At 41.6% G+C, this 26,782-nt stretch overlaps 1 long non-coding RNA gene across 3 annotated transcripts in view; it reads right to left on the reverse strand.

Annotated features, from left to right (window-relative positions):
• LOC104999087 overlaps positions 1–26,782 on the reverse strand; it is a 283,904-nt gene that overhangs the window by 241,791 nt on the left and 15,331 nt on the right. For 2 of the 3 annotated variants that reach the window (XR_826542.1, XR_826543.1), the window contains one exon: positions 23,504–23,671. The exons of the other annotated variant lie outside the window; for it this stretch is intronic. This is a non-coding gene — a long non-coding RNA (uncharacterized LOC104999087). The remainder of the gene's footprint in view (positions 1–23,503; positions 23,672–26,782) is intronic. 3 annotated transcript variants of the gene reach the window in all.

The raw sequence follows: 26,782 nt of genomic DNA on the forward strand, positions 1-26,782 counted from the left end.
AAGACCTGGAGGTAAGCACGCAAGTTGTACAAGCAAGTGAATATGGGTGAGATACTCATGGCATCTACAGCTGGCTCCTGAGATCTGGAAAAATTACACAGCTAGGAAAGATTTTAAAATACATGCTCAGTAAGAAGTTTGTTCTCACTGTCTTACTGGAGGGGAATGATGAAGGATGACTACAATTTGGTATGGTTTTCAGCATTTTCTTCCCTGCCAGCTATTTGCAAAGAATGATTTTTTCATTAACAAGTGGGACTGGACAAGAGATGTGGGCTGTGAGGTCCCATTTATATGGGCTCTGATGAAAACATTTCGGACTCACACTAGGGCAGGAGCAAAACTTTCCAAGTGTCTGCCTGCTTCACCGTCTCTTTCAGGAATCTCCCAGCTGATGGAAGGGCAATCAATTGAGGAATCAATCCCCACAGACTGTAAAAATGTTTACTCAAAGAGGTCACAGATAAGGCTGCAAAGCTTGCTTTATAGACTGAGTTGTTGTTTAGTTGCTAAGTCTACACAACAACATATTCAATTAAGTCATGTTCAGCTAAGTCATGTTCAACTCTTTTGTGACCCTATGGACTGTAGCCCACCAGGGTCCTCTGTCCATGGAATTCTCCAGGAAAGAATACTGGAGTGGGGAGCCATTCCCTTCTCCAGAGGATCTTCCTGACCCAGGAACTGAACCCAAGTCTCCTGCATCTCCTTCACTGGAAGGCAGATTCTTTACCACTAAGTCACCAGGAAGCCCACATATGAGTAGTAGTAGAGGGTTTAGGAGGCTAGTGGTCGAAGGCAATGGTTGAAAGTCTGGAAATGGCACTTACTCTTTCCTAAATTTCCCCTTAAGGAAACATTGCAAAAAGTTCCTTACTTGGTACTTAAGGGGCTAAATAAGAAGAGGAAAGAGAGCATGAAGGGCTCAGTAATCATTGGGGAGAAAGGAAGGGAAGTCTAATATAGACTGTAGTTATCTTCTGAGCTGAGCTGAGTCATCAGTGGGTGTCAGGCTGCCTGGAAGAGTTGATACTCCTTGCTTTTCTCTGTTGCTCTGCATCCTTACCTCCTTTCAAATTCCATCAAAGTCCCATCTCTTCAGATCCCATAGCCTCCCTACCCCGAATTCTGGTCTCTGGTGGTTCTTACTGTGTATGTGCTCACATACCATCTGAGCTGAATGTTGTTCTCCATGTGGATTTTCCTATGTGTGTGCCTAGTCCCTCTCCTTGTGAACAGTTTGAGCAGGGGTGGAAGTTGGCACGGGTTGAAGTATAGAGGACAGAATGAAACAATCATTAGTTTTTTCTCTCATTTCTCACTGTTTGTGGCTCAGTATTCTATAACAATAACATTGTAGTCAGGTGTGTATCTGAAGTCAGACTGCCTAGACTTGCATGTCAGTTCTGCCCATGATGCATATAGCTGTTTGTTGTATAACCTATCTGGGCCTCACTGCCTTGTGCAGCTTGTGGTCCGTAAAGTATTTGCTGAATGGATAGAAGGATGAGTAACAGAATGAATGAAGAGGAATATGATGTTCCCTAAATGCTCAAGAGAGTTCAAGGAGTAGGCCTACCTGTAACATCTGTGGGGCCTGGAACAGAACAATTGAAGGCTCCCAGAATGACTCTATTCCACACTTTAATGGGACCTCTCATAAAGGAGTTCAGACACTCCAGGCCATATGTCCAAGCCTTGCTCTTATCTTCAGTAAACAGCAACCCCTAGACTACCAGCTAGGCCTGGAGGCATGTGGTCCTGGAAACAGACCTGGAAAAGAGGACCAAGAGAGGTCTGAAATGAGAGTGGACCAGAGGCGCATCCAGAGGGGTGTCAGAGCAGTGCCCTGTAAACAGGTGCCTTCACTTTAGTCATTAGTGAACATTCGTCAGACTATACTCTTAGAATTAGTGCATTTTTTTCTCTATGTGTTCTACTTAGACAAAATTTTAATGAAAGGTAAACAGTCATATAGACAGTAAAAGCAAATTGAAAATGTTAACGATAGTGCAATCTAAGTCTTTAATGTAGGCACCATCTTGTCTTTCAACTTCTCTATATGCCTGGATTTTTTAACAATAAAAAATTGGAAAACTTGTCAGCAGTGCTGTGAGATCTCATAACGGGGGAAGGACTGAGGCAAGAAGTCAGGACACGGCCATGCCATCTGCAAATGTAATGTGCACTAGGAAAAGGCTCTGTCTCCAGCGTATTTGCCCTGTGGACTCGCCATGTCATGAGTAAACTTGTAAGAATTAGGAAAAGGCAAGCCTTCTACCAGGGAGACCAGCTCATACCAGGGACCAGGATTAGGAAGGAGACACCCTAACAAATTCTATCATAGTAAACAGTATCATCTGGGAAAGAACTTCATGAGAAATTAATTAGGTGAGGAGGAGGAGAAGGAACTTCCCAAGCAAAGGGACCAGCATGGAGCGAGGTCCTGAGTGAGGTGGGAGTAATCACCATCAGGGACTCTCTGCTCTCAAGAAAACTTGCAGGAGCTTGGTGTGGAAAGACAGGCAGGGAATAGAAGAAGAGCTGTGAAGTGGAAGCACTGCAACTATCCAGTGGTAGGGAGACATGTGAAATCCCTAACCCTAATGGGATCTGCCATTGGCTAACTTTGATCTGGAGCTTAACCTGTTTAGGAGAAGGCAATGGCACCCCACTCCAGTGTTCTTGCCTGGAAAATCCCAGGGATGGGGGAGCTTGGTGGGCTGCTGTCTATGGGGTCACACAGAGTTGGAAACGACTGAAGCGACTTAGCAGCAGCAGCAGCGGCAGCATGTCATTTCTTCTTCACCTTTATCTCTTCTAGCATTTACCATCATTATCATCATTATCATCACCACCATCGTGTCATGGCAGCTCCAGATGAGGCACCAGGTAGTCAGGTAAGCACTTCCTATGTACTAACTCATTCAATCCTCACAACTGCCTTTTATGATACAGGTTCTATTACTGTCCCCATTTTACAGATGAGGAAACTGAGGTTTGTGAAATAATTTGACCAAGATCACAAAAAAAGTAGCTGTGTCAGGATTTTACTAGGTAACCAGCCTTTAAAATCTGCATGTGTAAACCCTGGGCAGCATTGCTTCCTTCACAAATAAACAAGAGGGAATAATACAGGTGTTTCAAAGGCCTGATACCCCCAAACGGTCCACTCTACATCCCACTAGCTCTAAGATACAGTCTTTGGGCACAAAATGCCACCACACTTCTAGCTAAGATTGCTATGAACACTTTTCTATTTATCCAAATCCCAAGGGCTAAGAAGCTACTTTGGATCTTTTTCTATCTATTCCAACAATTTCCTCAACCTTGAAGCAAACCAGAGCTGGGAGAAAAAATGAAATCCACTCTTTGGAGCGACAGCATCAATTTTTAACCACCTTTGTCACTGAGAGGTAGAGTTGCAAAGCCTGGGAAATGTGGATCGGTCATGGGCTCCTCATATGACACAGGGTTATGAAATTAGTTCAGGGTTTCAAAAAGTGAACCAAACTTTTTTTTCTTTTTTCCTTCCAATTTGAAGGAGCCATCCAATGCATCTCACTGCTGGAGGCCAAATGAAATGGAAAGATATTCTTAATTCTGGGCTCTCTCAAATAAAGGACCAGTTGAAGACAGAAAAATATCACAACCTAGTTGAAAAGAAAAAATTTAATGTAAAAAATTATAAACTAGGAGATATGACAAATAGATGGAGAAACAATGGAAACAGTGACAGACTTTATCTTCTTGGTTTCCAAAATCACTGTGGATGGTGACTGCAGCCATGAAATTAAAAGAGCTTGCTCATTGGAAGAAAAGCAATGACAAACCTAGACAGGATATTAAAAAGCAGAGACATTACTTTGACTATAGGGATTTGTATAGTCAAAGCTGTGGTTTTTCCAGTAGTCATGTATGGACGTGAAAGCTGGACAATAAAAAAAGCTGAGCACCAAAGAATTGATGTCTTTGAACTGTGGTGCTGGAGAAGACTCTTAAAAGTCCCTTGCACAGTCAGGAGATCAAACCAGTCAGCCTTTAAGGAAGTCAACTCTGAATATTCACTGGAAGGACTGATGCTAAAGCTGAAGCTCCAATACTTTGGCCACCTGATGCGAAGAGCCAACTCGTAGGAAAACACCCGGATGCTGGGAAAGATTGAAGGCAGGAGGAGAAGGGGATGACAGAGGATGAGATGGTTGGATGTCATCACTGACTCAACGGACATGAATTTGAGCAAACTCCGGGAGATGGTGAAGGACAGGGAAGCCTGGCATGATACAATCCATGGGGTCGCAAAGAGCTGGACATGACTGAGTGACTGAACAACAACCACCCCATCTGATATTGGCTGAAGGGTGCTTCTGGAACTAGTAATGCTCAAGCATTTCAAATTTGCCAAGGGTACTCACTTAATCAAGCAGGAAAAAGATATTTGTAGGTGTTTAAAGTAAGCAGCACTGGGGAGAGGAGGAATGACAAGATTCTTTACCCTGAGAACTAGGTTCTGAATGGATCCTTTCAAGTTAGTGGCTCAGTGAGACTAGCCTTGGAGGGTGGAGGTATTTGGATTCAGAAAGGCTGGTGAATCACAAAAAAACAACTTGGCCTCAGACAGGGCCAGCCAGTAGCTGGCAGCATGGAGAAAAAGCAAATTGAGTTAAGTGAAAATGACATCTCATTTACCAAGTCACCCTCTCTGATGGCCACCTACAGGTCCTTTGCAGAATCATTCAGGGACCACTGGCCTTGACCTTTGTTCTTAGGTTGGTGCTACTTGTTTGTGAATGTTGCTCCAGACCTCATCTGGAATGTGTGCCTGTGCACGGGCACTGTTTGGGGGAGAGAGAGGTAAAATGGGCACTTTGGGGCCCCACTGGGTGTTCAAGATACAGCCCACCAATAGACAGTAACTAAGTAGAGCTGAAAGATCGAAGTCAGCCAAGCTGTCCTCTCATTTCAAGGTGGCAGTCTTCCCAGCTCAGGTCTTTGGTGGCAAATCAAATATTCTATTACATTATTTTCCAATTTCAGGCATTTCCCCAGCTGGACTCTCAAGTGGTATATTTTCCAAAAGTTCAGAAACAATGTCCTGCTCGCCATCTGCCTTGATGGCCTGACATATTGGACACTGACTCTGGGACCAAAACATGTGTGGTCCAAGGACACCATCCTTCGGCTGGCTTATGGCACCTGAGCGATAGTGGAAACACAAACCTTCTGACAGCGTGACTGCAGGCCAGCATGCTATCCAGCCTTGTTGGTATTTATTTAGCACGTGTTAGGTGAATATAGATTAGATCCACCCTCAAAAGTGCAGTCTCCCATTCTCCAATGAGTAATAATGACAGTTTGACCTGTCCCGACATGGTTATACAGCATCTGTAAGATACCAAAGGCACTTATGTGCAATGTTGTAGCACCAATTTGATCTGACTAGGTGTGCTGTCAACAACTGGACCTTGAATCCTAAGCAGGTGGTTTGCTCTTCACTCTTGCTGTGTCTCCAGCTTTTCTGTGAATCACTGCCTATATTTTAGGCTACCACATCTAAGGATAATTCATGTTCTTTAAAGGCAGCAAAGAGGAAGGGGCACAGCTGGAGCTGGAACTCTGCAGCTGTCTTAAGAGCTGGCCAGGAATAGCTGAAAGGAACTTGAGCCAAAAATTCTACACCCATTAGCCAGTGTGATGAAAAGTGATTAGCATTTAGTACAACCATGGCAACCTCTAAATTCAAACAAGTCCCTGCTCCCAGCTCCCTGTAAACTTGCTCAGCTCCAGCTCTTCCTGATGTTGATGTCACTAACTGGTGACACCACTCATTTCCCTGAGTTACCCACCTTTACTTCCTCCAGCCCCTGGAACTGACTCTGGAGGGATGGATCCGTGTGTGCAGCTGGATGAAAACCAATGCCAATGAGAAAGGACAGGGGCATGGAATGGTTGAAGATGGAGTTTTAGCTAATCACCTTGAATCTTGAGGACACTTGGGGCACTCTGGACCTCTACTGGCCTAGGAATTTTGTGACAGAGGCAGTGCTCCTTTTGACAGATCTGTTGTCTTGAAAGGAAGTGTTTGTGTGTTAGTTGACACCACAACAGTGCTGTTTTTATCCTGATGAACAAGGCATGGGTATTCAACACTGAACGTAGGCATCCTGGAGTAAAAAGTTTGGTCTATTCTCCTCCTTAACATAGGAACCACGGTTACCACAGCCAGGAGGCGGTGAGCCACCACAGCTGCTTTAGACAAGGGCGGCAGGCTCAGCTGCCTTCAGGGCCAAGGAACGTAAGATCAGTGAGTGAAAAGGAACTAACTCTAGATTAACAGGGAGAAGTGGGGTCTAAGGAAAACTGAAAAGCCTGCCTGTCTTTGAATGGGAGGAGAAATATCACCAATTACTGCAATGCAGAATGGTGGGTACTCTGTGTGTACGTGAGAGAGAGAAGAGAGAGAAGGAGAGACAGGCAGAGTGATAGAGATAGGAAAAAAAACCAGCACAATCATCTCAAAAACTTTTTAGAAACACCAGACTTAAAGAAAACACTGAATGTGCAAGTCATATCCATCCATATATAAGTGATGGTCCACAAGCCAATCTGTTTACAGCCCTAGCCTAAGTAAATAACAGAGATCTCATTTCACAAAGCAACCCATTGCATGTAACAGCTTTTTTCATGTGTTCACCTTTTTATAAATATCTTGTACTCATTAACCTTTTTAACTCATTGAAAAATCTGTATTAAGCACTTCCTATGCTCTAGGGAATGACAGCTGGACTACAAAAAAGGCAGAACGCTGAAGAATTGATGCTTTCAAACTGTGGTTCTGGAGAAGACTCTTCAGAGTCCCTTGGACAGCAAGGAGATCAAACCAGTCAATCCTAAAGGAAATCAACCCTGAATACTCACTAGAAGGGCTGATGTTGAAGGTGAAGCTCCAGTACTTTGGGTACCTGATGCAAAGAGCTGATTCATTGGAAAAGACCTGACGCTGGGAAAAATAGAAGGCAGAACGAGAAGAGGGTGACAGAGCACGAGATGGTTGGATGGCATCATTGATTCAATGGACAAGAACTTGGGCAAACTCAGGGAGATGGTAAGGGACAGGGAAGCCTGGCGAGCTGAAGTCCACAGGGTCACAGAGTCTGACATGACTGAGCAACTGAACAACAACGATACTCCAGGGACAGTCTTCGCAGCCAAGGGCTACAAGGAATCCCTGAGAGTACACCAGGGACTAAGACAAGCTTTCTCATGGAGAGTTCATTGTACCTACTGGAGGATAACTTCCCTGTCCTGAAAGTTTTCTCTGTCTAGACCCAATAGCCCTTTTTCTCCAACCCTTCCTAAAGTATTCGGGTTTTCTTTGCTTTTCAAGTATGTTAATATCCTTCTACATGGCAAATTAGTGTAAAGTACTAGTTATGGAGCCCCATTCCAAATGTGTTACATACAATTCACAAATTTTCTTAAATACTTTGCTGAACATATGTGAATATATAGCTGTTCAGCATACCTCTCACCTGCTAGGGTTTATCTGAATTTTGCAGTGGGCATGTATCTTCATTTGTAGGACTCTTGAGACATAAAGTGCTCCATGGACATCTCTGCATGCAGCAACTATGCTCTGTTTTCATATTCTTCATGACTTAATGGAGCACAGGACACACATAGCCCAGCTTGTTTGCTTTCTTGTGCTTGTATTTCCAAAGGTCACAGATGTCATGCCAGAGTACCACATGAAATAAGTATTTCCAGGAGCACTTGAGGAAAATAACATTAATTGCCTGAGACTTTAATTGGCTTTATGACAGTAGGCAGGTCAGTGACTGGGAAAAGATATCCCAGAACAGCTGTCAAATACACAACCTGGCAGAAAGGCATCAAATGCCAAGAGCCCTTTGTGCATGGAACTGACATTCCAGAAGCCCTCACAGACCCAACAATCAGAAAAAATCTTCCTCCACGTGATGATTTCCAAATCTGCTTAATTTAAAAATGGTTTCCAAGGAAAACAGCAAACATGCCACATTTCAGCTCCGTCTGGCAGTTAGCTACACTTGGAGGAGCGAAACCCCAAACCTACCAGTCATTAGCTATGTGGTTAGGAATGTATACAATGATTAGGCCACAATTACATTATTTCTTTGGACTTTGCTAGGCGCAGATTTTTGTAATTAGAGATGATTTGGGTAAGACCAAATGTAAATCAACCATCTCGATCTGCCAAGAATAAGATGCTTTAGCAATCATACAGACATCCTCAAACAACTGTCCTCTTTCTCTCCTATCTGAATATCCATCAGAGATGGGACAAGAGCTCTGTGTCTTAACTTAGTCTTCTACCTCTTGATTAGATATGAGATGAAAAAGAACAGGCCTGGAAGAACTATGGGCTTCCCTGGTAGCTCAGCTGGCAAGGAATGCGCCTGCTATGCGGGAAACCTGGGTTAAATCCCTGGGTTGGGAAGATTCTCTGGAGAAGGAAATGGCTACCCACTCCAGTATTCTGGCCTGGAGAATTTAATGGACTATACAGTCCATGGAAGAACTGTGAATGTTGGGGTTTAGTCATTTCCCTTCAGGGTTTGTGTTGCTGGAGGAAAAGTGGATTGAAATCTGAGAGGGCGAGATATGAATCTTGACTCCTACGGCTTAATAACCAACCAAATAGTTGAACCACCAAAATGATTTTCAGGGAGATTCAAGTGTGCACATAGAAGTGAACTGAAAAATATGAAGCACTACACAAAAGTATTGAGCTGAATACTTTTTTGCAGTTCTTGTTCCCAGAAACCCCAATTCTAAAATCATAACAAAGAGTGACAACACCCACCATGCTCTTAAAAAAAAAAAAAAAAACAGAATTACAAAGAAGAAAGAAGGGCAATACCAAGGATGTTCAAACTACCACACAACTACATTCATTTTACATGCTAGCAAGGAAATGCTCAAAATCCTTCAAGCAAGGCTTCAGTGGTATGTGAACTAAAAGCTTCCATATGTACAAGCTGGGTTTAGAAAAGGCAGAGGAATCACAGATCAAATTGCCAACATCCATTGGATCATAAAGAAAACAAAGGAATTCCAGGAAAAAATCTACATTGACTACACTAAAGCCTTTGACTGTGTGGACCACAACAAACTGTGGAAAATTCTTAAAGAGATGGGAATACCAGACCACCTTACCTGTCTCCTTAAAAACCTGTATGTGGGTCAAGAAGCAACAGTTGGAACTGGACATGGAACAATGGACTGGTACAAAATTGGGAAAGGAGTATGACAAGGCTGTATATTGTCACCTCGCTTAGTTAACTTATATGCAGAGTACATCATGTGAAATGCCAGGATGGATAAAACACAAGCTGAAATTAAGATTGCTGGGAGAAATATCAACAACATCAGAAAAGCAGATGATACCACTCTAATGGCAGAAAATGAGGAGGAACAAACTAAAGAGCCTCTTAATGAGGATGAAAGAGGAGAGTGAAAAAGATGGCTTAAAACTTCACATTCAAAAAACTAAGATCATGGCATCTGGTCCCATCACTTCATGGCAAACAGATGGGGAAAAAGTGGAAGCAGTGACAGATTTTCTTTTCTTGGGCTCCAAAATCACTGTGAGCAGTGACTGCTGCCATGAAATTAAAACACACTTGCTCCTTGGAAGGAAAACTGTGACAAACCTAGACAGGATATGAGAAAGCAGAGATATCACTTTGCCGAAAAAGGTCCACATAGTCAAAGATATGGTTTTTCCAGTAGTCGTGTGTGGTTGTGAGAGTTGGACCATAAAGAAGGCTGAGCACTGAAGAATCGATGCTTTCAAATTGTGGTGCTGGAGAAGACTCTTGAGAGTCCCTCAGACTGCAAGGAGATCAAACCAGTCAGTCCTAAAGGAAATCAACTTTGAATACACATCAAAAAGACTGATGCTAAAGCTGAATCACCAATACTTGGGCCACCTGATGTGAAGAGCCGACTCACTGGAAAATACCCTGATGCTGGGAAAGATTGAGGGCAAGAGGAGAAGCAGGCAACAGAGGATGAGATGGTTAGATAGCATCGCCGGCTCAATGGACCTGAGTCTGAGCAAACTCTGGGAGATAGTGAAGGACGGGGAAGCCTGGCAGTCTGCAGTCCATGTGGTTGCAAAGAGTCAGACACGACTTAGTGACTGAAAAACAACAATTACAAAAAGATCAGTTATCTAAGTTCAATTTCATTCTCTTTCACAGGTTGTAAACTATAGATACATGGGCTAGATTTAGCCCACAGAGAAATTTACACTTGTGGTGTTGTGTTTATTTTGTTTTTTAAATTGCCTTGCTTGTCAGCATTTTATATGTGGGATTTTTCAGATTGATATTTTCATTGGATATTTTCATATGCAAGTTCAGATTTCCTAGTTCTACTGAAAACTGGGAAGATCTGCCAATACTGGCTTTGATTCCCTACAGCTATAATTGCTGGGGCTAAGTAGCGGCTGCCCAGAGGGCATGTGCTCTCCACAGCCCTGTGTCTCCACCTGACCTGCTTGCCTCACTAGTCTTTTTGCTAAATCTCATAGACATTTGGATGTCAACTCCTAGTTTTCCCTTTATTTTCAGAGAAAAAATAACTCCCTAAAATATTAAAAGGGATCGAAACAAGAAGAATGCAAAGAAGCACTGAGACTGAACAACCAATATACTGGATATTAATAAATATTAATAAATTAGAGTGGAAGTCATAGACAGCTGCTGTGAGAAGCAGTAGAGCAATGTGGTTAAAAGTTTGAATAAATGACTGAAGCAATGTCAAATTGTGGCTTCTGCCCTAATTAGCTTAGGAGAGTTATTTAAACTCAGCTTGCTCATCTGTAATATGAGAATAATAACTATTATTTTCAGAATTTGTTTAAATAACAGGGGTTTACTAAGTACCTACTATGTTTCAGAGACTCATGCAGGCACTGATGATGCAACAATACTCCAAACACACTTTGTACTCGTGTGGTTTACATTAAATAAGTGAATCCATGTTAAGCATATAGAATAATGTCTGGCACAACAGTAACCAGTTCTCAGTGCATGTTATCTATTATCCTCGTTATTATTCACAATATACTCTCTACGGTAAGTTATTAGTTAAATTAGGAATGGCAAACCTGTTTACGTTTGTGCTTTATTTCCTGATAATAGTTACCAGAAATACAGTGTTAAGAATGAGTCTGAGGCCTTGTCTAAGCTCAGCAGAAAGGGGTGCACTGATTGACTCAATGTCTGACATGGGCTGGAGTAATGTGTGTGGAAGTTTGCCTGGAGGTTTTGCTACCCCGGGTGAAAGAAACTCTAGTTTCTGTAAACTAAATTTCTATAAAGAAGTCTATAAATTTCCGCCTCTCTTGACAGTTTTTCTGAGACCTCTTGCTCAGAGAGAGACAAAAATCCAAGAAAACTTTTCCAAGTTTTCTCTTTCAGCAGGCAGCTCAGAAGGGCAAGGCCGTGTTCTGCTCCTACAGATGTGCTGAGACCACGCAAAGCTCAAACGGCTACCAGCCTGTGATTAGGGATGGTTTGAAGATGTCTGTTCCAATAATCAACACTAAACGTGAACCTCTCAGAGCTGCAAACCCCATGCATGGGAACTGAAATACCGGCTTGGGTAGGATACCTTTCTCTTCAATAAAATATTTAAAAGGAAATAATGAAGGAAAAGAAGAACATTCCAACTAATCAAAGCACAAAACCCAAAAGTTAGCCCCTGGCTGGCCTAGAGGCCTTTAAGGCAGCGCCTCTGCCCTCACTGAAGGCCCAGGTGTGATTCCCCCATACATGTACTATCATGCAATTCTGGACCAAAAGGGGAAAAAAAACTTCCCAGAGGCAAAAAAGAAATAAACTCTTTACCAACAATATTAAATGTGAACTTCCCCTACTCCCCGGAAGGTTGCACCTGCCGCTCTAGCCTAGGGCTCCTCTCCATCTTCGGTCAGACTCATATGCGGCAGCCAGGTTCACAAGGACAAAGAATTCACAGTCACGAGAGGAGAGGCAGGAGAGGTCACTGGGTAGTGAAAGAGAGGAATGTCTGGGCCTCCAGGTTAAAGGTGAACAGACAAGACACCTTCCGGTTATAAAGCAGACATGGGCAATAATGCTGCGAGGCAGCTTTGCACAGCAACTCAGCTGTGGTCTTTTGGATTAGCTCTCCTAATCCAGATGTGGGGATGCGGGATGTTTGACAATGATTCTTGGAAGGCTGCTCACGCACATATCAAGCGTAATTTCAGAGGATCCATATTGTCCCTGTCAGGGTAACATAAAACCAGAGTTATGCCAAGGTGGGGATATTGGTTTTGTTCCAATACAACTTTATAGATGGTGGGCTGTATTTGGCCTGTAGGCCATAGTTTGTGTCCCCTGATCTAGCACAATAAATATTAGCAAATCTGTACTAAGTATAAAATAAGTACATTCATTTCCTTGTTACATCCCAATGAATACTAAAACCAATGGTAACGTACAGTGATTAGGAATCAGAACAGTGGGAGAGAGCCAGGTACTAGAAGAGGCCCATACTCCTAGGATTGGGGGTGTTCATTTCTTTGTTCAGCTGTTACACACTGTTACACACTGTTACATAAGGGCCATGCACTTATATACAAGTATTTTCTGCATGCATGTTATACCCTGAAAAAAAGTTTACAAGAAGTAAATATATAAGTAAAATAAATAAGGGCTAAAGAGGAAGTGAAGTTTGTGCTAGCTTTGAGCTCCTGTAATGACAGCTGATAAAAAAAAAATAATGCAACCCACTCCAGTACTCTTGTATGAAAAATCCCATGGACGGAGGGCCTGGTAGGCTACAGTCCATGGGGTCGCAAAGAGTTGGACACGACTGAGTGACTTCACTTTCACCAGTTCTGTGTAGACCTAGACGATCAGCCATTTCACTGGCAAACAGAAGCTAAAGTGTCGCTGTTTGGTCTGCTTGTTCCATAGATAAAGTGAGTGTCCTGATGATGAAATGAACTTTCAAACCAAACGCCTCTAATTTCTCACCTCTAAAACAATCTTGTCTATCCCATAGCTCTGCTTTGAGGGTTAAACTCAATAATGGATATGAAATGTCTGGTATAGTTAACGCCCATGGTTAGTCCTCAATGAAAGTCAACTGAAATGAAAAAAGACCGAAGTAGAAAGAATGCTGGGTGTCTCTCACTTTCCCCTTTGTACCTTCTCTAGCCATCTCTGCACCCATCCTGAGGTCACTCAATGTGGACCATGCCAGTGGGTCCCCTTGCCTTTCTGGGTTCCAGTGTGAGAGTGGAGGCCTGAGAGAGAGGCAGATCAGGCACTTGTTTCCCCCAGTTCCTCCCAGCATCATCCCTCAACTAAATGGGTATAAAGCATCCCTTTCTGCACAGCTGCTTCATCTTAAAGTCTCTAGAAATGCTCCTCTCCTAGCTTCCTCAAGCCACTGGGAAGGAACTGCTCCCTGATGATGATAACTCTAGGATACTGGAGTATTCCTGTGGTTTCCCCTACACTGTTCCCATAATAGGAAAGTGAATTCAAATATGAGTGAGGCAGTAACATTTCTGAAAATAGTAAATTGTGCTTTCTTTTGGTGCACTTATGGGACTTGGAAAAACAAGGGCTATTTTTCTTTAGGCCTAGTGCACAAAGGTTATCAGGCTTTGTTTGCCAAATTTGGGTTTTCTTGCTGTAGGAGTTCATTAAGTCTGAGTTTGTTTTTCAGAAATGAAAACAGCAGTTACCACCCAACCTAGACATACGATTTATGTGGGTGAGGATGCTCAGGGAGGTAGGCTGGGGCTGGTTTAAACAGTAGTCATGGAGATTTCGAAGAGGCCTGGGGGTTCATTCTACTCCTAAGAACAAGACTTCTAGGAAGGAGCTGTGGATGCCAAAGTCCTGAGATTTCAGGCCCTGGGGTTTTTGGAACCTTGTCAAAGAGCTCCCATGCCAGTCCTTTGGGGAAGAACCCACGCTGCCATCTTTAAGTGCATACATGGGCCTGGACAATGAGTCCTATAGTAGTGACCATGATGTGCTGACAATTAGAGGCCATTCTGGTGAGAACTGTTGGGTCCGTATAAGTCCCTTAGTATTTTTCTATAATCTCAAGGGAGAGTAAAGTGCCTTCTAAACCATACCTGGATATACACAGGCTCTATCAATGTTTCTGATTTTGTATGGCTTGAACTGGGCCTCTACACTGCATCTCTAGCACATATTCAGGAATGCCTGTGTGAGTAGTCCACTGGGCACTGGGTGCTACTACACTCATCCCTGTTTTACAAAGAAGAAAAATAGAGCTGCTGAGCCTAGCTTTCACCAGCTTAAGATGTCTGGGGTCTAGGCTAATACTGGTTAAGCAAAAAGACTGATACAAATTGCCATTTCTTATTCGTGTGAAGCACGTTTATATTCACCTCATATTCACTTTAGAAGCTCAATGCTTATTTTATCCTGGGGAATCTTGCTCAAATACAGATGTTTGCAAAATTTCAAGAACTGAGCAAACTTCTACTTCTTCCCTCACACTCAAGCTAGCATAAACCTTTCCCCAAGTGCTTATTAGGTAAGATTGGTCTGGAGCAGTTAATCTATGAAGATGCTGAGCAAAACCAAGATATGTTTTCCATCTTGCTATTAAGCACCAAACTTAGAAAATCAAGTAAAACAATCAACATGGCCACTCACGAAGTCAGCAAAAATGTATATATAATTAATCTTCAGCATGGCAGTGCAGTCACAGTATTAGCATCAAATGTACCCAGAGAATAAATGTAAATTACAGGTACAAATCAATTTATGTGTTCAGCAGCATTTTCACTTACCTCCACATACAAACCCCAGTTGCTTGAGGCTTATGAATAAATAGTTACTGGTGTTCAGAAAGAAGCAAGTCTGCAAACTGAGATCCAAGAGAAAATAAAAACAAAACAGCACTATCACCACACCACAGGCATTGAGAAACGCCCAGAGAAGCAAATGTTTCAGTACTCTCTGGGGAAGAGAAGTACTAGCCTAGATGCTCACTTATTCTCTTGGCCTCTTTCTGTTGCTAAGAGTCCCCTTGCGATTAAACTCTGGAGTCACTGGAAGGGAGGATGTTGCAGGGACCCCCAGATAAAGAATGAAGCCAGACTCACTTCCAGTCCATAGAAGTGAAGTGAAGTGAAAGTTGCTCAGTTGTGTCTTACTGTTTGTGACCCCAGGGACTATACAGTCCATGGAACTCTCCAGGCCAGAATACTGGAGTGGGTACCTTTCCCTTCTCCAGGGGATCTTCCCAACCTAGGAATCGAACCCAGGTCTCCTGCATTACAGGTGGATTCACAGTGGAAATGGATTCTCTTTCTGTCATGAAATGTTAAGTATCCTAGGCATTTCCTTTTTGATGCCCTGAAGAAAACAGAAACATTAAAAAGAACTGGAAGTGCAAAGATCTTAGAATCTCAGTTTTAGATCTTAAATGTCTCAGAAAATTGTAACTAAGAATAGTGTCCTCCACATAAGCCTATATAATACAGGTACCTTTTCCCTCTTCCCCAACCCCTAACTTTATTTTTCAATTCTCTTTGTGTTTCTGGCTGCTCAAAGACAGAGCGGAGTAACTGGCTTTTTCTACTTTGAGCAGTGCTTACCTTAATCTTGACAACAGTTTCCTTTGAACCGTTAATAAAAGTCACAGGGACTTCTCTGGTGACCCAGTGGTTAAGAATCCGTCTTGCAATGCAGGGGATGTGAGTTCAATCCCTTGTTGAAGAACTAAGATCCCACATGCTGAAGAGCAACTAAGCCTGTGTGCTGCGATTACTGAGCCTGCATGCTGTGGAGCCCCCGCACCGCAACCAGCAATCCTGTGTACACAACAAAACAGCTGGCGTGCTGCAACGAAGATCCTGGGTGCCGCAACTAAGACACAATGCAGCCGAGTAAATAAAACGATCTTTTTTAAGTCACAGGCATTGATTAGGTTCAGTCTTCCTAACCTCCCTTTCCATCACTCCTTTTGTCCCCCATATGAATGTATATTTTCAGTTTTCTCCCGATGCTTATCTTTAAGTATCACTATGGGCTCAGTGGTAAAGAATCTCTCTCCCAACACAAGAGACACAGGTTCAATCTCTGGGTTGGGAAGATACCCTGGAATAGGAAATGGCAACCCACTCCACTATTTTTGCCTGGAAAATTCATGGACAGAGAAGCCTGGTAGACTCCAGTCTGTGGGGTCACAAAACAGTCAGACATGACTCAGCGTGTGCACAGACACACACACATGCACACACATGGACACATACACACAGTACTAACAGTCTCATTTAAATAAAATGGCTAAGTGTGTGAGGGGGAATTCTGGTTAATTGAGCACAAATGAAGAAAAATCTTTACTTTTTCAGTGCTTTTGGTTGAAAATCTTTCTCTTAAAATGTTTTTCTCCCATCCATCTTTCATTTTACTCTCATTCCACAGATAAAAGTGTGTAACTATCAGCACACAAATATCCAAATTTATACATTAATAAATTAATATAAGCAATCACAGCTGCAAAGAGGGTGAGATTGCATCAAGTTTCAGATTTCTGAAATGATGACCATATTCTGGACTAAGTTTAGCTATGAGTTCCCTGGTAGCAGAGCAAAATAAGAAATAGATCCCATTTTCTAATTAAAAGAAGCAAAGCAGTTTATAGATCCCATTTTCTAATTAAAAGAAGTGAAGCAGGAAAGTTAAACTCTTGAAAGAACATGGGGCACTAAAATCTAATAATAATGACCTACATGAAAATTTTATCTGACTTTTCCATTTGTGAGGTTGGACCAACAGTGATTTTCACAGAAGGAAATCTTTTCCTCTATATTCCCACCTTTCCCTTGCACATAGTATTTTACTTGATTTTGTTAACTTTTCTGACTAGAAATTGAACCTATGATGAGACTGTCTTGGCTTAAAAAGGTGGTCAATGGCAAATCAGTGAGATCATGGTCCTACCTCTGCTGCTGCTAAGTCACTTCAGTCGTGTCTGACTCTGTGAAACCCCATAGATGGCAGTCCACCAGGCTCCCCCGTCCCTGGGATTCTCCAGGCAAGAATACTGGAGTGGGTTGCCTTTTCCTTCTCCAATGCATGAAAGTAGAAAGTGAAAGTGAAGTCGCTGAGTCTTGTCCGACTCTTAGCGACCCCATGGACTGCGGCCCACCAGGCTCCTCCGTCCATGGGATTTTCCAGGCAAGAGTACTGGAGTGGGGTGCCATTGCCTTCTCCGGTCCTACCTCTACCTTCTGTTAATTGCTATGCTTTATGAGAAATGCTGGGCTGGAGAAAGCACAAGCTGGAATCAAGATTGCCGGGAGAAATATCAATAACCTCAGATATGCAGATGATACCACCCTTATGGCAGAAAGTGAAGAACTAAAGAGCCTCTTGATGAAAGTGAAAGAGAAGAGTGAAAAAGTTGTCTTAAAGCTCAACATTCAGAAAACTAAGATCATGGAATCTGGTCCCATCACTTCATGGCAAATAGATGGGAAAACAGTGGCTGACTTTATTTTTCTGGGCTCCAAAATCACTGCAGATGGTGACTGCAGCCATGAAATTAAAAGATGCTTGCTTCTTGGAAGGAAAGTTATGACCAACCTAGACAGCATATTAAAAAGCAGAGACATTACTTTGCAGCAAAGGTCTGTCTAGTTAAGGCTATGGTTTTTCCAGTAGTCATGTATGGATGTGCGAGTTGGACTATAAAGAAAGCTGAACGTCAAAGAATTGATGCTTTTGAACTGTGGTGTTGGAGAAGACTCTTGAGAGTCCTTTGGACTGCAAGGAGATCCAATTAATCCATCCTAAAGATCAGCCCTGGGTGTTCACTGGAGGGACAGATGTTGAAGCTGAAACTCCACTACTTTGGCCACCTGATGTGAAGAGCTGACTCATTTGAAAAAACCCTGATGCTGGGAAAGATTGAAGGCAGGAGGAGAAGGGAATGACAGAGGATGAGATGGTTGGATGGCATCACCGACTCAATGGGCATGGGTTTGGGTGGACTCCGGGAGCTGGTGATGTACAGGGAGTCCTGGGGTACTGCAAAGAGTTGGATGCGACTGAACAACTGAACTGAACTGAATGAAAATAAACATCTTGGCTAGTTCGATAGCAATGTTGATATAATCCTCTTAAAAATGCTTCAAAGATCACTTGATTATTCCAATGTTAGTCAGAGAGTCAAAGATGAATCAAGAGTGAGAGTACCATACTGGTCTGAGGAACTACAGCACTAACACAGCAAACTGGATTTTCTAGAAAACTTTAAGTGCCACAGACTGATTTTTCTCATTTTCAGATTATATGTGCTGAAGGAGATCATAAATTATGGTATAATAAGGACAAATGAATTCTTTTGAACTCAAATCCAAATCTCAATTATTCAGTTTCATTTTCCCCATAACTATCAAACTGTCATAGAAATTCAGTATTTCAATTACTAGACATTTTTCTTGCATGCACTAAAAGCATAATAAACTTGGTCAGATTATATGCACTGATTTTTAGTTTATAACTTGATGAATGTGTTCATATTCCATTAAGTATCCTTTATTTTTCTATGATACTAGCCCAGGAACTTTATACCTCAAATATTCCTATCTTACTTTCTTTGCTTAAATTTCATCTACTGTAATTCCTTTATTTTCTGATTTCTGTCTTTAATACTTGGGGTTTCTAAATTCTATCTTTTAATCTTTAATCTTTGGTTTTCAAAATCTGTCTTTTGAGAGGCAGAATTTCTCACCTACTCTAAGTGAACAGTTTTCAAATTTTAATTTGGAATCACTGGAAAACCAATTATATTTAGTGAAAAAGGCACACTTTTTTGATTCCTGGTTCTCCCCTTTACAGTCCACTCATGAAATATACTCAAATTTCTTAGTATGCCTTTCTAAACCTATAAAATGGGTATAATAGTAATGCTTCACTGTTAAGATGGATATGAAGATTAAATATGCATATATGAGAAAGTTTGTCAACCATAATTTATATTTACTTTTTAACCATTGTTACTATTAGGCCAATGTTGTTTTCTGAAGATATACACAGAAACTCACAATGATAACAGGAAATATTATGGAATACTTACTGTGTATCATTCATTCTACTAACACTTTAAATATGTCAACTCATTTGAACCTCACAGTAACCCAAATGCATTATTATTAATATTATTCCCAGTTTTCAGATGAGGAACCTTAAGTTCAAACTGAATAGTAAACTTGTACAAGGTCACACAGTCAGCAAATGACAGCTGGGTTTTAACCTAAGCATTAGTCCATGGGCTTAATGCTTAGGTTAAATAGAGGTTTTAAAGCATGTCTTCAGCACACAGCTGTGGTTAAGTACTCTATATTGGGAATATTATTAAATGTTATATATGTACAAAAAGGATTCCATCATCAAGTAAATTTAGAAAACACTTGATTAAAGAAAGAGGTTCCTTGACTGCATGACTCCTTAGGTTCTTTAACATGTACTGTGAATCTCTAAGAAGGAACCATAGGGGGCAGCCCTTCGCTTCTTGAGACCAAAGTGAATCAAAGCTATTCTTGATAAGCATCTCAAAGGACCAGTATTCCACAGAACCCATTTTGACAAATGTTGATTATAAGGTGTGATAAATAAGTAGAAATAACATACCACTCAAGTCTAGCAGATAATTCATTAAAGCAGGAAAGACAAGTGTATAGTATTAATAACTCCATTTATACATGATCCTCATTTTATATACCACCTGACACATTAATTGAGTTATCCAAAGTAAAAAAGGCAAGAGTTGCAACCTTTTTCTAAAAATGCATGTGTAGAGGATGTTTTTGACTTACAAGAGTTACAAGGCATATATATATTTCCTCCTGAGGATGGTTCTCTGAGGCTGACATTTAAAAAAGAAAGATGCACAAGAACAAGCTGAGCTTTCACACATCTTCTTGGCAGGAGACACTATAGATCACGCCAGGGCAGGACTGAGGGAACTCCAGAAACCAGTTGTCTACAAGTGACTAATGACAGCAAGATGACCCGCTCACCCTTCCTAGGCTCTTCTCTACCAGAGCAACTGGAATTATCTTCAGGACATACAGAGAGGGAATGACACTGGTTCCAAATCACTTAGAATCTATGATGCCTTCACAACAACCCTCGCCTCCCCACAACCCCTACTTCCCCAAAATGAATCTTTGCTTACTGACTTCTTCACTTTTTGTTACTACTGTCAACTTACCATCACTCTCAACTTCCTTTCCATCCCAACACGCAGACATGTTCTACTTCCCAATTAGGGAGGAATCACAGTTTAGCTCTTACCAGCTTAACACAGAAACTAAAATAAAATAGCTTAAAAATTAATGAATCTGGTCAGCTTCATTGAGCTGTGAACCAAAGGAAAAAGTGGTGGTGAACAGTAATACGACCCACTTTTTAGAACCCATGGGCTCTTATGAGCCACACCAGATGTGGCCCACCAGGCCATCAGCACCAACCATATACCATCACTCAACCCCATCCCATAATATGTGCCTACCCTGAATATTCGCAGTAAGTCTAAGTTATTTTAGGACATACACTGAGGTGAGACTAGTATTTCTGAAGTCTGGAAGTCCACGTGCAGTGGACGGTGGGATCATACCCGTCTGCACTGTGGACACACGAGCTACGCCTCTGAGTGACTCAGATAATTAAAGCGCAGATTTTACTGGTATTATCCTCATTTCTTCCTTCAGTGTTCTCAGTCATCCAAGTATCTCTTGCCTGGAGTTCACTGCACTTTACTCTTTGAAACCCTCCTTGTCCAAGCACAGTTTATGGACCCTCTTTCCTCTCACATTTTTAAGACCAGTAAAGCTGCAACTAGAGATCAAACTCTCAAATGTTTTCCATTTAGCATTAAAATGGCTCAAAAATCTGCTTCTCCCTGCACAGTGTCTCCTTACATGGATGCAGACTGGCACCTCTGGATGGAATCGATGAATCACTTCCTTGCAGTAGTTCAACAGCATCTATAACATAACATTTGTGCCCTGAGGCTATTGAGTTTACTCGGGCAAAATGCCTTGAGATTGAATAAAAGTTGTAAGAGTGCTATGAAAGAATGATTTCCTAAACCTACTGATGAAGCTACTGGACACATTAGTTCACAGGTTGAAATAAAAACTGACTCCAATGCTGAAATAAAATCTTTAATTCTTCTAGAAGGATTACAGAAGCAGCATGGAGAGAAAGTAAAATAATTAGATTGGAATGGACACTTGTGGTTAACTCTCGAATCAGTTGGGTCCTCTGGAAAATAGATGATAAGAGTGAACTAGGAGAGCAGAGGTTGATTGGAAAGTAACATTTGTGAAACTAAAAGGGAGGAAGCGGAATCAGCCAGGGTGGGTCCTAAGGCTGTATATAGATCTGGCAGCCCTACAAGACTGCAGACCATAGGTTGCTTTTTAGAGGAGGCTTCCACTGTGCAGAAAGGTTAAGTCCTGGTACCATTGTGCTACTCGGTCATCGGCTGGGACTACTCTGGAAAGAGCTTGATCTTGGTTCAAAGGTTAGGGTCAAATGAACGAGGTAATAGAAGCTATCAGCAGCTAACCATACATCTTGCACTTAAGTCAGCAATCCTTTCTGGATGCAGGATCTGAATTAGACCCCCTTCCAGAGCAGAAAATCTGCTCTGACTCAATGTGTATTCCATCTCTTCCTCATTGTGGAGCAGAGAAATAGTTTGAGAGAATACAGAAGAGCCTTTAATTAAATGCTCTCAACACTGGAACTCTCATTGATGCAGGCTGTTATAAATATGAGCAAAGACACACAACTGAACAAAAGCTCATTAAATATGACCACAAAAGGCATTACTGATCTCTCTGACTTATGAACAGAATCTTTCAGACCTGAGCCTATTAGTAAGTAGGGGGGCTTTCTAGATACAGCTTAAGGATTTCAACAACCTATTAATTCATTATCAATCAATAATGATTTGGGGGAAACTAACAGAATTAACTGTCACCTCGGAGAACCAAGATCTGGAAATGAGATACGTAACAGAGACACTGTATTGATGAGAAAAGAGGTTCTAGGCAGATATTGACAAACACAGTCATAATTAAAAATTTCATCACTTCTCTTTTAGTTACTAGTATATCAAGCAGACCAAATGATGAAAAATATATAAAAGATCTGAGCATAATCTATACTGATGTCTCTTACTAGACCCTAGCCTTACAAAAAGAGCTTTAAGGGCAAAGGCCAGAGAAAAAGAAATGCAGAAATCTCTGAATTGTTCACCCTTCTCCTTCCTCTGTGGTTTCCATCTGTCCTGCCCTCACAGGCTGGCTGCAGCCATAGCACACACGTGCCTTATGGTCTACATGCCAGATTCTCTCATCATCTCCACACCCCACACATGTACACTATACCAGTGCTCTCTGTCCTTGAGCAGCTGTGACTGTGCCCACATCAGAGCCCTTGTGATGTATAATCAGACCTGCATGTCTTGCAGGTCTGATTACACCTGAGTGCTCCAAAGGTCATTGGAATGCAGATAAGTGTGTGTTTCCTGAAACCTGTAATTCTGAGGATCTGACTCAGGTGCACTGAGCTTGCAAGTGAACTGAACACACGGCCCAGTGTGAATCTGTCCACTGGTCTTCTTCTCTACTTATCAGAGCTTATAAGATTTCTTTCTTTAGGAACTTGTGGGTGGGGTGTTGACTGATGTTTTTCAATCACTTACTACATTTTATAGAAGAAAAATTATGTTCTAGGAATACTTCAAATTTGGGAATTTTCAAAAATTTCTCTTGGAAATGTCAGTGACTAATTTTTTTTAAGTTTAATATGATGTTTTTTGTAGAACTTTGCCTCTTATATAAAGGATATGACTACTTTCTAAACATTTATGGACCAATTATAAAAATGGATCACATTCTAGCTTACAAATCACAAAAACAAGAATAAAGACAACTACAAAGAGTATTACAATTACTATATCACAAACCACATACTCTTAACAATTAAAATAGATATCAATAATAAAATTTAAGTTTAAAAATTCCCCCCAAATATTAGTAAGAATATTGGTAAGCATCCCAAAAGGAAACAGATGGTCGATTCAAATTAGGATAATCCAAGTGGGGTCTAACGAAGGAGATATTTAAAAGATGTGAGCAGATGTAGGGAAACCACAAGGAATAGAGCAGTGCCCTGGGTTTAATAAGAGTGGAATGATTACATATCCTGAGTCTGAGGAGGCAAGATGCAGGTAAGGCAGTCAGAGCTTAGAGGAGAAAAGTCCTCTGAAAGGGCCACCTTCAGAAGAGAAGTGACCTAGCTAGAGGATACAGCCATCTTGAGGCACTACAGAGGTGGGAATATTAATACCTAGAACATTTGCAGCCACTTCAACCGAGCTGCAACACACCATACACAATACTGACCATTCACTGGGCTGGAAACCAGCGTGCCTCTTCACTGCTTTCTCAGAAGGCCCAACCAGACAACATGGAGGTGAACTTAAGTATTTTGTCTCTTTTCAGGAGGAAGTGAGGCCCCTTCAGTAGCAGCCATCTGGTGCGTCAGATAAGGACAGTCCAAGAAAACAGTGCCTGTATTAAGATGGCCACAACAAGTCTGTTAGCCAGCTGCCTTTGTAGTACAGGGTTTAGGGTAAATGCTTTGTTTTGGATTCTTTTCCACTGAGAATGGACAGGCCAAACTGTGATCTGAAAACTTTCTATTTTCATCCTGGAAAAATCTCTTCCAGGCCTTTCCTAGGGCATCATTAAACTCAAGCTATACCATCAAACTACTGGCTCCATTTTCAAACCTTTGGATACACCCAGGTTTGATTGAACCCTGACTTTTAGTTCTTTATATAGGCCACTCTGATGCCTACCATTGCCTTTCACCAGGAATACAGAACTTGCTTTACAGTCATAATAAACTTTTGCAACAAGTCATCAGCAAACATCCTTACAACACCACTGCTTCTACACCATGCAGTCATCAATTATATCCAGCATCTACACAGGCAGCCTCCCATAATTCCTGGAGTGTGGTAGCTTGGAACTTTCTGTACTAATTCATTTTGCATTAGTGCTTAGCAGCAAGAAATCCTGACTCCTGGCACAGAGAAGTAAATTATTTCTTAAGAGTACTATACTTAGATGCTTTGAGTTTAATTACCTTGTAATTTCCCGGTCATGTTATTACCATGAAGTTACACCATTTTGCAAATTTATTTAAAGCTTATAAAAAGAAAATTAGTTTGGAAATGAATGTTTCTAAGTTGGTCTCTTGTAAGTAGCTCTTTTGTTGTTGTTTAAAAAAATAAAAAGCTTTCCTACCTGAAAACACAGGTTGCTCAAATGTCTACTCTCTTAAAAGTTCAAAATTCAAATCTTCAGTTCAAGATGTGAGGTAACTTAAAGAGGAGTAAGGGATCTTTAAAGAAGATCATTAAAGTAAAGGGGTCAGATACTAGAAGAACAACCATATCACGGCCAGGAGCCTGGTCAAAGTTTGAAACATTGGTGATACTTAGGATCCCAAGTTTTGTTCAATGGAAATTTACAAAGGTCTGGAATGACCTGAATATTGTCCACAGTATATTTATATAGCATAAGGGAATTAAGTGAGACACTATTTGTCTCTAGGGAGAAGGGAGTCAAGATCTTTTTTTTTTTTTTTCTTTCTTTCTTTCTTACACCACCCTGACTCCTACCTCCCTAGGATCAGTGGGAAGAGACTTGGCCTCCAAAAAAGGAAAGAGTTGCTGAAACTATAGGATACTGACACTGACTTTCAGTGGTGATACACTTTCATGTCATATATGGCATGGCCACACTTCTCTTTCTTCCCTGAACCCCAAAGAGATGGTAAGAGTCTAGGGCTATAGGGCCTAGGATCTCTATCTCTCCTTTGCTGTTGTGTTTAGTCACTCAGTCATGTTCGACTCTTTGCGACCCCAATGACTGTGGCCTGACGGGTTCCTCTGTCCATGGAATTCTCCAGGAAAGAATACTGGAGTGGATAGCTGTTCCTTTCTATAGGGGATCTCCCCAACACAAGGATCAAACCCAGGTCTCCTGCATTGCAGGAAGATTCTTTACCATCTGAGCTACCAGGGAAGCCCAAGAATACTGGAGTGGGTAGCCTATCCCTTCTCCAGGGGACTTCTCAACCCAGGAATCCAACTGGGGTCTCCTGCACTGCAGGTGAGTTCTTCACCAGCTGAGGTACCAGGTGTTCTCTTTCCTTCCTGTTAGGTAGCTTTGAGGGGAACCTAAAGCTGCTCGGTTCTACTCCATTGCCCACTGTCGGTAGACATCAGACAAGTTGTATCTCACGGTGACTGAACCAGAATCCTGTGTTTGATCATTTGGGATGTGGGACGAGAATCAGAGCCATTCTTACAACCTGCTTTATCTGAGGCTGATTGGTCTTAACTGGCTTTGGAAAAAAGAAACTTCAGTTTGGTCAAGTACCTTACTAAAACTATGCCTTGATGTTTAAGTTCAATCATAATGATACTAGGCACCCTGTCCATAATAACTATTCCAGGGCACCCATTTCTCATGAGGACCTGATGGGGAAAATGAGTTGCTGACCCAAGGCAGAATTTATATGTTCCTGGGGCCCTTGGCTGTGGGGAGGGCATGTAGCAAACTAGACGTATCCCATAGTCCAACAGGCACTCATTGGTAGATGATCAATTCCTTTGAAATATGAAGAAAAAATATGAAAAATATGCCCCTTTTTCTCAATCTCTATGGAACTTTTCCATCTTCCTTTGCCTCAAACGCTGGCCTTTTCCTTGGCTCTACTTATACCCCTACCTTGTACACTACTTTTAAATTACATTATATGCTTTAAAAAGTTCCTTAATGTTTTAAAAATGACATTCCAGGATTCAAATGTTGCCAAATAATAACTTAAAATAAATTAGTATTTATACAATTGCACTCATCTCACATGCTAGTAAAGTAATGCTCAAAATTCTCCAAGCCAGGCTTCAGCAATACGTGAACCGTGAACTTCCTGACGTTCAAGCTGGTTTTAGAAAAGGCAGAGGAACTAGAGATCAAAGTGCCAACATCCGCTGGATCATGGAAAAAGCAAGAGAGTTTCAGAAAAACATCTATTTCTGCTTTATTGACTATGCCAAAGCCTTTGACTGTGTGGATCACAATAAACTGTGGAAAATTCTGAAAGAGATGGGAATACCAGACCACCTGACCTGCCTCTTGAGAAACCTATATGCAGGTCAGGAAGCAACAGTTAGAACTGGACATGAAACAACAGACTGGTTCCAAATAGGAAAAGGAGTATGTCAAGGCTGTATATTGTCACCCTGCTTATTTAACTTATATGCAGAGTACATCATGAGAAACACTGGGCTGGAAGAAGCACAAGCTGGAATCAAGATTGCCAGGAGAAATATCAATCACCTCAGATATGCAGATGACACCACTCTTAAGGCAGAAAGTGAAGAGGAACTAAAAAGCCTCTTGATGAAAGTGAAAGTGGAGAGTGAAAAAGTTGGCTTAAACTTCAACATTCAGAAAACGAAGATTATGGCATCCGGTCCCATCACTTCATGGGAAATAGATGGGAAACAGTGGAAACAGTGTCAGACTTTATTTTTCTGGGCTCCAAAATCACTACAGATGGTGACTGCAGCCATGAAATTAAAAGACACTTACTCCTTGGAAGGA

The sequence above is a fragment of the Bison bison genome, unplaced genomic scaffold (assembly GCF_000754665.1).
Source record: "Bison bison bison isolate TAMUID 2011002044 unplaced genomic scaffold, Bison_UMD1.0 scf7180017864343, whole genome shotgun sequence".
NCBI classification, from domain to species: Eukaryota; Metazoa; Chordata; class Mammalia; order Artiodactyla; family Bovidae; genus Bison; species Bison bison.